The sequence below is a fragment of the Oratosquilla oratoria genome, chromosome 5 (genome assembly GCF_046742065.1).
Source record: "Oratosquilla oratoria isolate Oo_2021 chromosome 5, ASM4674206v1, whole genome shotgun sequence".
Lineage (NCBI taxonomy): Eukaryota > Metazoa > Arthropoda > Malacostraca > Stomatopoda > Squillidae > Oratosquilla > Oratosquilla oratoria.
Genome location: NC_134781.1, coordinates 41,911,146 through 41,924,194, shown reverse-complemented (window position 1 = coordinate 41,924,194; position 13,049 = coordinate 41,911,146). Strand labels below are relative to the sequence as shown.

The 13,049-nt window shown below is 38.9% G+C and overlaps 1 protein-coding gene across 1 annotated transcript in view; it reads right to left on the bottom strand.

The window, feature by feature from the left end:
- LOC143025757 (uncharacterized) overlaps nucleotides 1-13,049 on the bottom strand; it is a 240,789-nt gene that overhangs the window by 104,941 nt on the left and 122,799 nt on the right. The gene's annotated exons all lie outside the window — the stretch shown is intronic.

Here is a 13,049-nt window from a genome sequence, read left to right as displayed (position 1 = left end):
TGTTTTAGAGAAAGTGAAACAGGATGAACATGATAGTTTGTGGCAGTAACGTGCACAGATATTGCAAGGGGCAGGTGCTTTGGGCTGGAAATTGGGCACTTCACTCTTTTGTATTATTCGTGTGTGTGTATGTGTGTGTGTGTGTAAACTCTGTGCAACACCATTTTCTACATTATAATTTCTGAATGGTAAGAAATTGGAAAAAGCCTATGAGAAATAAATTTTCATTCATTTTTAAATATTTTTGTGAAGGGCATTTTTGGGGCACAGGGCAAAGGGGCAGGTGCTCGGGCATCCCCAGGACCCCCCCCCCCCTCTGCACGGGCCTGATTTGTAGGTAGAATTAACTCAAACAAATGCACAAAAAATAAATGTAGGTGTAATATATAGGCCAAAAACATTATCATTAGCAGACAAAAAGCTATTGTTTCAAGAACTATCTAGTTTCTGCAACCGGGACTTATTGATAATGGGTGATTTCAGTTTTACTGATATTGATTGGATGACCCTTGAACATGGCCATAGGTGGTCGCTTTATATATTTTCTCTGAGACAATTACTTAGTTCAGCATGTAAAAGAGTCCACAAAACATGGAAATTTACTCGATCTATTAATCACTAGCCGTGAAAGCATGATAACCGATATAGAAGTTGGTGAAACTATTGCAAGTAGCGATCACAACTTAGATTCAAACTGCTAAAACATTTCAGAATAGATACTTGTGTTTTTAAATACCCGATTTCAGTAAAGCTCAGTTCATATGACTACGCCAGGAGCTGCAGCTTACAGATTGGGAGACAAAATTAAGCGAAAGACCTGTAGACTAGATATGGGAAATATTTCAAAATACGCTTACTAAGATGATTTATATTTACATCCCATTTAAGGACAGACTTCCCCCAAATCAGGCTTGCCCAAAATGGCTCGACAAAGAAACTGAAAAAGTATTACTTAAAATAGACAGGCTTATAAGAAATATAAGTGCTCGGGTGCACCTAATGACTATCATAGTTATGTAATAATACAGAGAGCTTTAAAAAAGACAATTAGAGATAGAAAACGACAATACGAAATGAATATCGCTGATAAATCCAAAGAGAATCCCAAAAAATGCTTTAGTTTCATTAGAGATAAAAAGGTTATTAGGAATCACATTGGCCCACTATTGTCTGCTGACGGTCAACTTGAATATTCAAATGAAGGAATGTGTGATATTTTAAACAACTATTTTTAGCTCAGTATTCGTAAACGAAACACCTCAAAGTGAACTCCAAACAGAAACCCGTGAAAAGTCTAGGGTGAACTTACTACGGTAAATATAGCAAAAGAAAAAATGAAAAGGTGTATAGAAAAACTCAAAGTTAATAAAACACCAGGGCCTGACGGTTGGCATCCAAGAATCTTAAAGGAAATGAAAAATGAGATTGTTGTTCCATTAGAAATTATTTTCAAGAAATCCATCATATCCAGAGATGTCCCAAGAGAATGGAAGCTAGTTAACGTTACTTCTATATTCAAAAAAGGTGACAAAAAGAAACCAAATAACTACAGGCCTATAAGCTTGAATTCAATCGTAGAAAATATGATGGAAACTATCATCAGAGATACTATCGAACATCATTTAGAAAGTAACTGTTTGATAAATGATAGCCAGCATGGATTCAGACGGAAACATTCTTGCGTAACTTACTCGAATTCTGCAACACGGTCATTTCGAATTGTGACAAAAGAAGCAATATAGATTTAATATATCTAGTCTTTGCAAAAGCTTTTGATACCGTCCCCCACGAAAGACTACTTACTAAATTAGCTTCACACGGAATGAGTGGTAGCATATTAAGTTGGACTAGTAATTGGTTGAATGATCGAAATCAGAGAATTGTTCTAAATGACAAAACTTCTAGATGAAAAAATGTTACGAGTGGAGTTCCTCAGGGTTCCATTCTTGGGCGACTTCTATTCATAGTATATATAAATGATATATACCAGTTAGATATCCAAGAATATTTAGATAAACTACAGCAATGGTCTGAAAAGTGGCTAATGAAATTTAAAACGAATAAATGCAAGGTTATGCACATAGGTAAAAATAACAGTAAATACGATTACAAGTTATTTGGAAATTCGTTAACAAAAGTGAATAGTGAAAAGGATCTCGGTGTAATTATCAGTAACGATCTCAAATCATTCAAGCAGTGTATTTCAGCCTCTGAGAAAGCAAATGAGATTCTATGGCTTATTGTGCTTGATTTTAATTTAATATTAGATGAGAATAATATGTTCATGTTGATTTATTCACTTTCGAGGAAGCGAGGTCCTCAGACGTGTTCGCCTGGAGAGTGTGGCGTGTCCACTGCCTACTGCGTGATATTAGCGGCATCAAGCATTAGGGTACGCTGTTTTTCGGCGGGCACTTTTCCAATCGTTAAATTGCGAGAGGAATGCGACGCAACGTCTTGGCAGAAGTTGAGGCATTTTTAATAGTTTTGTGAGGTTGTTACTAGTTGCAAGAAAGGGACACATGATCCTAACTAGCTTAATTAAAACTAGCCTAGATGAGAAGTGGCAAGCACGCGGAGGGGGGAGGGTAATACGCAGTAGACCCTCCAACCAAAACAATTGAGAAACAAAATCAAGTGGTAATACATAGGTAGAATATACCAATCCTAATCACAAAGTACAAGGATACAAATTTGTAATAAGGTGAATTAGTTAAATTAATTGAGAAGTTGAAACATTTCAGTCTTAACATTATAACATCTGTGGTGACTTCGATCATGAGCATACGGAGACATCTTGGAAGTCGAGGGGGTGAGAGATTCCTGAGTAATAGAAGATACTTAAACTCGATAAGGCATTGTAACCAATTAGCACTAAACTCTCACGACAGTTGCTGAGGAGAAGGGGGAGCAAAATACTAAGAAGTAGTTACTGGAGGCCTTAAGACTTCCAGCATTGCCATAGAGCGAAGGAAAAGTAATAGCCGAAGGAGTTGAAAAGAGACGAAAGAAAATGGGAAGCACTAGGCAGTGTTACAGCGCCAAAGTTGTGAAATTTATCATTATTACTTTTTTTTCGCATCCGACCTAGATATGGACCAAAAGGTCTCCTGTCGGCATGCTTCTCCTTTGAATATTTTGTTGTTGTTGTCAACGGAATGTCAAAAAAGGTTTTGTGATTTCTCATGTATAGAACATCACTGATATATAATCAATCCGTGTCCATACTATATTCTGCTTTTGCGTCTTCTTTGTTGCAATGTCATGTAGTGCAGCTTGATAAGCTTCTTCTCTAGTGGGGCTTTACCACTGGCAAATCTTCAGAGATCTTTAAACAACGATAAAATCTTTTACATTCACACAGATTACATTATATATCTATGAAACAAATAATAAATGTATATTGAAATCATCCCTCAAATCAGAATGTACACTACTACGTACAATTTGAAATAATATGATAAATCAAAATTGGGAGGTGTACGCTGGAAGTCTATGTGGAGTTGAATTAGCACTGTCCTAAGATTAGTTCCATAAGCTACAAGGCTTCCAAAACTAATACTAATACCGCTTATTATCAGATAAGAAATTACAAAGCTTTCAGGTTCTACATGAAATGCGGATGATGGGTGTTACATAACACAAGACGCAGAAAGTAGAAACAATGCATGGCTTTGCTAGGCTTTACTCACCCTAAGATTTTCAAAAAATTATTGACCTGGACCCTAATATGCTCTAGCGAATTAAGTAAGTCAGTGAGAGAGCCACGGCCTGATGACCGTGTCTAAAGTTGGAAAGGAAGGACAGTGTGTAATGAAGAGGTCGATACCCCTTATGCATTCATTGAGAGTAGGTAAGTTAGCTAGTCTATTTTCTTTTTTCTTGTTTGGTTCCACTGCACGTTATTTAGCTATCATACGAACATAAGAATGAAGAAGACTGCAAGAGACTATAAGGCCTACACTAGGCATTTCCAAGTCCATAACCACCGATGGTTTCAGTGCTTGCTACATGGTTACTAAGTCTATTCCATTCGTTTACCACCCTATTATTAAACCAATTCTTGCCCATTTCCTTCTTAAATCTCAATTTCTCCAATTTAAATCCATTACTGCGAGTCCTGCCCTGTTGTCTTAATATGATGACCTTGTTTGCGTCACTCCTGTTAAAGCCTTTGATCCACTTCAACACCTCTATTTGATCACCCAGCATTCTGCGTCTTTCCAGAGAGTGTAAGGTGCCTAAGCCTCTCTTCGTAAAGTAAATTTCTGAGGCCATGTATCATTTTGGTCATTCTCCTCTGTACTGATTCTAGTGAACTGATGTTCATTCTTTAAGACGGAGACCAAAACTATACCGCATAGTCAAGGATGGTGTAAAAGGGCGGTAGATAGAGGTAGACATTTAAGGTAGATCAGAGTAGATCGAGAGGTAGATGGAGAACGAATTCTAATCCAGGGTCAGTTGTTATGAAAACTTGTGAGGCAACGGCCGACGGCCGACAGGCCAAGGATAGCTGAGTCAGACAAGCACAACTTAAATACTTTTGGCCAGATATGAAGAAATCTATATATGATTATATAGAAAATTGCTTAAATTGTGTTAGAGTAAAAGGAAATACACCAAAACCTGCTCCTATACTTACCTATCCCATCCCACAAAAACCTTGGGAAAGAGTTCACCTGGACACATTAGAGCTACCTATGTCTGAGAATGGATATAAATATGTATTTGTTGCTATTGATTATTTTTCAAGAGTTTGTATTTTACAACCCATTCCAAATAAGAGAGCTGAAACTATTGCTTCAGTAATCTATGATCAGATAATCTGTAATTTCACTACACCTAAGACTCTAATTTCAGATAATGGAACTGAATTTAATAACAAAATCTTGGAAAAATTATGTAGTTTATTTAAGATGAAAAAAGTCAATATCTTAGTGAATCATCCACAAAGTAATGGGTTAGTAGAAAGGTTAAATAAGAAAATAATTACATGTCTTAGAAGCATGATAAGTCCTCATAGTATAACATAGGACACTTGGATTCCTTGTGTTAAGTGTACCTTGAATAATCAAATCAATGTAGCAACAGGTAATACACCTCATTTTATCATTTTTGGGGAAGACAAAACTCTTCCATATGAAATTTTGACTGCAGACCAGAAACCTGTGTATAATATAGATGATTATATACTGAATAGAATAAGTACTTTTCAAAATATTCACCAAAGAGTTAGGAAACATATGCAGGAATATTCACAAGAGATGAAGAAACAACAACAGTGTGTTAATGGAGCGGTGAGTGATATGATTATGAATATGTTTCCGGAGGCTGGTATTTGGTGGTTGTGGAGGAAGAGAAGAGAGTATCTGTGCGTGATAAAGGTCTTTGGGTGTTGTTTTAATGTTTCTTGGTGTGTGTGGGTGTTCTGCTATGTAGTGTAGCGGTTGTAATGTGTTTGTGGTGGCTGCGGCAAGTGTTTGTGTACCTCTCATGTTGAGGTGGTCCTTGACTTTGAGGACTTTTGTTTCATGGTGTAAATGGTCTGTAGGTGTTGTATTTGTGCAGCCTGTAATTGTTTTTAGGGCTTTGTTTTGTATGATTTGAAGGGTGTTGTGGTGAGTCTCACTGAGATTAGGAGCCCATGCAGGACTCGCATAATTCAACACTGAGCGTATGCATTGTTTGTATATTGTTATTTTAGTTTCTTTGTTTTGTCCAAATGTTGTTCCAGTGATTGACTTAAGTGCGTTAAGTCTGGGTGTGCATTTGTTTTTTATGTTTGTGATGTGTTGTTTGAAAGACATGGATGTATCGTATGTTACACCAAGAATTTTCGGTGTGTTTGTGTGTGGTATTAGAGTGTTGTTGATGTAGAGATGAGGTATGTATTTGTGTTCTTTTGTCCAGTTGGTGAGAAGTGTTGCTGTAGATTTTGTTGGAGCTATTTTGAGTCTGTTTGTGATGAACCATGTGTTGAGTGTGTCAAGGTATGGTTGGATTATTTCTGCAGCTTTGTCATACACATATCCCACACCAAGCCCTCTACACTCCCTCCTCTCCTGATATCACCTTTTGCTCCCCCTGCCTAACCCCAACAACATCATGGAGAGTGGTCGGAACCCTTGGCTCTGACCATCTTCCAATCATCATCACCACCAAAACAAGATGCACCCCAGTCAGCCACAGACACACTTACACCAATTACAAGAGAGCTAACTGGGAACTGTGTTCTTAGGGAACCTTGTAATTTATTTTGATTTATGCCTTATAAAGTTTACATGCATGTTATTTACTTTTAATCTGCTTGAATTATTTTGTGCATTTTTGAGGGTTGCTTGTTTCTTTAAAATATAGTAGGTTAGCTTATTAGAATGAATCTCAAGTATATATTAGCAAGCCCTGTAAGAGGGAAATAAGAAGTTGGTCGGGACGACCAACGGTAGCTGCCGAGCCCTGTAAGAGGCCGGTAGATAGAGGTAGACATTTAAGGTAGATCAGAGTAGATCGAGAGGTAGATGGAGAACGAATGCTAATCCAGGGTCAGTTGTTATGAAAACTTGTGAGGCAACGGCCGACGGCCGACAGGCCGAGGATAACTGAGTCAGACTCGCGCCTTGTATATATTTAAAAGTGTGGAGTGTCGCCTGGTGTGTAATATTGTTTTGACTATTGGAACTGTGAGCGGACGAGCCATTTTTGTTACGACATAATGCTTACATTATGACATAGTTTAGAAGAGTATAACAGCCTCTCCAATTGGGGGAAAAGGTGGAGGAGAAAAATCATTGGTGCAGAAAGGAGAAGACACGCCCTTAAGGTGTGGCACTTGTTTGAGAAGTAAAAGACTATTGGATGAATGAAAAAGTGATGTCAGAACGAAGGTGGCTTGGCGTGATGTAGAGAGTTCCGGCTGGGATTCCCGGGGTGTAATGATTTAGACCAACAAGCTTCAGAGAAAAACTACACCCTATTTTATTCACCCCCAAGAAGACCAAGGCATGGGGCCTTAGAACAAATTCTAGAGAGAATAGAAACGCTTTGAGAGGAGACGACGGACGCGGGGGGTGACAGATGGGTCTAATTAACGTTATACTGTAGATAGGTTTTGATAAGCACTTCTATTCGTAACCGTCCTAGCAATGAAACTTATTGTTCTATTAGCTTTATTCATGCTGCTAATGCATTGTTTCCTGGATTTAAGGTCAGGACTCACTAGGACGGACTCCCAAATCTCTCTCGCACTCAACTTTCTCTAAAATTGTATTATCTAAGTTATACCTGTTTTTGGGGCCGTGTAGCGCTACATTTAACACGCTGCACTTTGAGGTATTGAAGTCCACTTGCCATTTCACTGACCATGTGAACAACTTGGTAAGATCATCCTGCAGGATCTCGGCGTCATCTCCTGACCAAATTAGGCGTCCTATTTTAGTGTCGTCCGCAAACTTACTAACATCACTATTAATGCTATTGTTCAAATCATTCATAAGAGACCCAAAACCGAGCCCTGGGGAACTCCACTAGAAACACTCCCCCTTTTGGATTTTACATCATTTATGGTGACCCGCTGTTTTCTGTCACTGATCCAAGCTCTAATCCATTCTAACACTTTTTCTCCTGTGCCATGGGATATGATTTTATTTAGTAGTCTCTGGTGGGGTACCTTGTAGAACGCTTTGCTAAAGTCAAAGTAAATAACATCGTAACTATCATTGTTATCTGACGCCTTATATACGTTAGTGTAAAAAGATAGAAGATTAGTCACACATGACTTACCCTTGGAGAAACCATGCTGTGAGTCACGAATCAAATCATGTCTCTCGATATGATCTCTGAGTCTATTAACTATTATTGATTCAAGCATTTTACTTACAACTGATATCAGACTGATTGGCCTGTAGTTGCATATAGACGATTTATCTCCCTTTGTGAAAACATAAGAACATAAGAATAAAGGAGACTGCAAGAGACCATAATGCCTACACTAGGCAGCTCCGTATCCAACACCACCTGTCATCCCCATCCATAAAGTTGTCCAATCGTTTTTTAAAACAACTGATAGTTTCAGCGCTTACTACATGGTTACTAAGTTTATTCCATTCATCGACAACCCCCCTAGTAAACCAATTCTTGCCTATTTCCCTCTTAAATCTAAATTTGTCCAGCTTATACCCATTACTGCGAGTCCCGCCCTGTTGTTTTATTATGATGACCTTGTTTGCATCACCTTTGTTATAACCTTTGATCCACTTGAACACTTCTATTAGATCACCCCGCACTCTGCGTCTTTCCAGAGAGTGTAAGTTAAGATGCCTAAGCCTCTCTTCGTAAGGCAAATTTCTGAGGCCATGTATTATTTTGGTCATTCTTCTCTGTACTGATTCTATTGAATTTATGTCCATTGTGTAGGACGGAGACCAAAACTGTACCGCATAGTCAAGGATGGGTCTAACTATCGCTAGAGTTTAATAATTACCTCTGCACTTCTATTCGTTACCGTCCTAGCAATGAAACCTAATGCTCTGTTAGCTTTATTTCTGGCGCTAATGCACTGTTTCCTGGTTTTAAGGTCCGGACTCACCAGAACTCCCAAGTCCCTCTCGCACTCAGATTTTTCTAAAAACGTGTTATCTAAGCTGTATCTATTTTCAGGGTTGTGTAGCCCTACGTTTAACACGCTACACTTAGAGATATTGAAGTTCATTTGCCATTTCACCGACCATGTTAACAATTTATTAAGATCATTCTGCAGAATCTCTGCGTCGTCTCCTGACCTAATTAGGCGTCCTATTTTATTGTCGTCCGCAAACTTACTGACATCACTATTTATCCCATCGTCTAAGTCGTCTATGTACATAATGAACAACAAGGGACCCAAAACCGAGCCCTGGAGGACCCCGCTAGTAACATTGCCCCACCTGGATTTTATTCCATTTATGGCGACCCGCTGTTTTCTGTTACTAATCCAAGCATCCATTCTAACACTTTTCCTCCTATGTCATGGGCTTTGATTTTATTTAGTAGTCTCTGGTGTGGCACCTTGTCGAACGCTTTGTTAAAGTCAAGGTAAATAACATCGTAATTATCATTGTTATCTGACGCCTAATATACTTTAGTGTAAAAGGATAGAAGATTAGTCACACATGACTTACCTTTGGTGAAACCATGCTGTGAATCACGAATTAAATTATGTCCTTCAATGTGTTCTCTGAGTCTATTTACTATTATTGATTCAAGCATTTTACCTATAACTGATGTCAAACTGATTGGCCTGTAGTTGCATATAGACGATCTATCTCCCTTCTTAAAAACAGGAACAACGTTTGCCTGCCTCCAAGCAGTTGGCACAAAACCAGTGTCTACCGATTTATTGAATATTTCAGTTAACTGGTCGCAGATTTCAAATTTACACTCCTTAAGCATTCTTGGAAAAATTTCGTATGGACCCGGAGATTTTGTAGCTTTAAGTCTTTCAATCTGCTTGACTACTTCTTTACTAATGCTGATATTAGATAGACTACTTTCTTCATCTCCTCTGAAAATCGGATCGCAGTCAAGTACTTTATCTAACCTCTCATTAGTAAACACCGATAGAAAATAATTGTTAAACTCCTCACTCATTTTTCCTCCGATTCTATCATGACATTTTCATCGTTTTTAATTGGTCCTATTCTCTCTTTATTTTTTGTTCTATAGAGGTGAAAGAAACCCTTTGGGTTGGATTTTGCTTGACTGGCAACCTTTATTTCATAACTACGTTTCGCTGTACGTGTATTCCTTTTAACCAGCTTTGCCATTTCGTTATATCTTGATCTAAGGTGTGATTCCCCGTTTTTTATTTTTACGTAAAGTCCCCTTTTCATTCCGATCTTATGTTTCAATCTGTCCGTCATCCATTTGGGAGTATTACTATTTTTCCGTATTGACTTTAGGGGGATAAATGTGTTTTGTGCATTAATAATTAGATAAGATAGATTGCTATGCATTTCTTTCAAATCGCTGACCTGACTGTTTAGCCCTCGCCCCCAAATGACCTGAGCCAAGGTATGCATATTACCCTCCGTGACCCGAGCCCTAGACCTGACCTGACTCCCAGTAACGCACCGAGACCCAACAATGTTCAAAGCGTCCGCATGACATTTCGTATTCAATTTCAAATAGGTTTTTATATTGTCAAAGTTTGCTTTCCTGAAGTCTGGTACTTGAACGTTATTCGTACTTTTTAATTTTTCCCAAATAACATTAAACCTTATTTCTTGATGATCGCTAGAGCCTAGACTATCTCCCACTATTACGATGCTAATTTGGTGCCTGCCCCCAAGTAATAAGCACAAAACCAGTGTCTACCGATTCATTAAATATTTCAGTTAACTGGTCGCAGATTTCAAATTTACACTCTTTAAACACTCGGAAATTTTTGTCTAGACCCGGGGTTTGACTACTTCTACCTTACTAATGATGATATTTGATAGTCTACTTCCTTCATTCCCACTGTAAATAAGGTCACAGTCAGGTACCTTATCTAACCTCTCCTTAATAAACATCGATTCTATCATGACATTTTCGTCGTTTTTAATTGGGCGTATTCCTTTCCTTATTTTTTGTTCTGTAAATATGAAAGAAACCCTTTGGGTTGGATCTAGCTTGACTGACAACCTTAATTTCACAGTTACGTTTCGCTGTACGCGTGCTCTTTTTAACCATTCCAGCCATAACGTTATATCTGGATCTAAGTTGTGTTTCCCCCCCCCCTTTTTTTTTTTCTTTCTTTCGTAAAGTCCTCTTTTCATTCCGATATCAAATATCAGCCTATCCGTCATCCATTTGGAAGTATTAATATTCTACCGTACTGACTTGAAGGGAATAAATTAATTTTGTGCATATAGAATTAAAGCTGTTAGGTTCCTGTACATTTCAACCAAGTATCTGACCGGGCTGTTGACCTCGCGCTTGTAAGTGACCTGACCTAAGGTACGCATATTACCCTTAGTATCCGACTCCTGACCGTGATTATGATGTCCGGACTGACCGTGTATCTTAGGCCATGGGGCAAAATCAGTATGGGGTTTAGTTTTTGAGTTCGTGGTGACTTTCAAGGGGCAAGAGAATATTACTTGATTTAGGTCTGTAGTAGTCAGGACTGCCAGAAAATGCAAAGTTCCCGCAAAAAAGGCGCTCCTTAATTAGTAATTAGCCGCTAATTAACGCCATGTTAGTAAATAGTGAAAACGCCTTAAAAACAAGCAAAAATTATATAGAAGCAATGTATAACATCTTAAAGTAACTGAAGATATGTTATTACAGCTGATATAAAATTATGTAATAGGGAAGTAAAAGGTTGCCCCCTAGTGGTGATGTTAGGAATGATAAAGTGAATTTTCCTATTACCGACCTTGGTATACTATGACTAACAATCTTTCAAATTCCACAGACTTTGAAGCAAGGTGGACATCATAATATGATAACTCATAGGTATGCTCTCTGAAAATGCCCCTGGACAAAATTATGGTGTGCCAAAATCACCATATGCTCATTCATCATTATCTGATTCTGAATCAGAATCAGATTCTGAATCAGATGTGCTCTCACTTTCTAATTTCCTGTTGGTAAAAATCTCAGGCAGACATCTGCACAAGTCAGTGCATGGCAAATTAATTTTGCTGCAAGAGCATGCACTCTTACAACCACCCTTCTGGCATTTGCAGTGCACTATTTTCAGTACGCTGGGTGGAGCTGGGTCACCTGACATCCAGTCAAAGAAAAGAGTGTCACCCTCAATCTTCCACCCATGACCATCTGGAGATGGAGCATTGATATATGACAGAAGGGCTCTACGATGAATGGCTGCCTGATGGTTGGCCCTTTTAACATGGTGTAGGAGGCAATCCTGATTTGAAGGCAGCAACTGAGAATCTGATCTGCATGTTAGCCGGAACAGATTATACCTGGCAACATTCACCTGTGAACATTGTTTCTGGCCATACATTTAGGAAACAAATTTCTCAATGGTTGGCAAAACAGACTCTGGAGTCTCCCACCCTGTGCCCAGTTGAGCAAATAAATTAACAAAGTCATCTGACTTCATCATCAGGTCCAGGGGTTTGCCCTTTCCTATGAATGCACTCACAGAGTCACGCCCAGTGAATGTGTGGAAGCCAAGAAGTGCTCTGCACTTTTCTTCCCCAAATGTTTTGGTAAGCTTGGAGATATTTATGATTCGATGGTTATCTCCAGAACCAGTGAGGAAAAGCAAGTCAGAGGCTGGAATTTCATGAGCTGCTGTCTTTGACAGCAAAAAGACATCTGTGTCTGGACTCTTGATAACAACTGTTGTGCTATCCCTGGCAGCATGACCTGCATGTAATAGTAATCTGGTGTCAGCTTCCTCGTGGTCTGAGAAAAGGTCAGGTACTTCATTCACAACTACCTTGGCATCCTCCACAGACACTGAGTGACACTGATCCTTGTGTGATATCACAAGTGCAATGTGACCCAAAACCTGAGGATCACATTTCACCCAACATTCATAAAGAAATTCAATTAGATTTTCCTTAATGGACCCCTCAGACAAGAACTTTTTGAATTGCTTTGGCATTTTCTGCTCAGGCCTGCTGCTTTTAATTACCTGGGTGCCACTGATTCCCCTTCGTTCACGATTACATTTTTTTGCTGTGTGAGGGATAGCGATCACATACAAAATCCACCCTACTACATCCATACTTTTTGGTCATGCCAACTAATTCACGCAAAAGCTTGTCTGCCAACTGACCAAATGTGACAGGGATGTTCTGTGCTTGCTGAATGAAGGCCATTCTATCAATAATCAAAGCTGACCCCGAAGGTACCTCTGGCACACATGTTACCATTACTATTTCCCAAGGACAATGGCACTTGTGTCAGGGAATAACCCAAGAGATTCTTCAAATCAACCTCCTTTCTTTTGCCAATGATTAGAAGGCGATTGAACATTTCATCGCTTGCCTTAAGTAAAACAGTCTCAGACTGAACCTTTGTTTTTGAGGTATTCAAAACTGTGGCAAAGG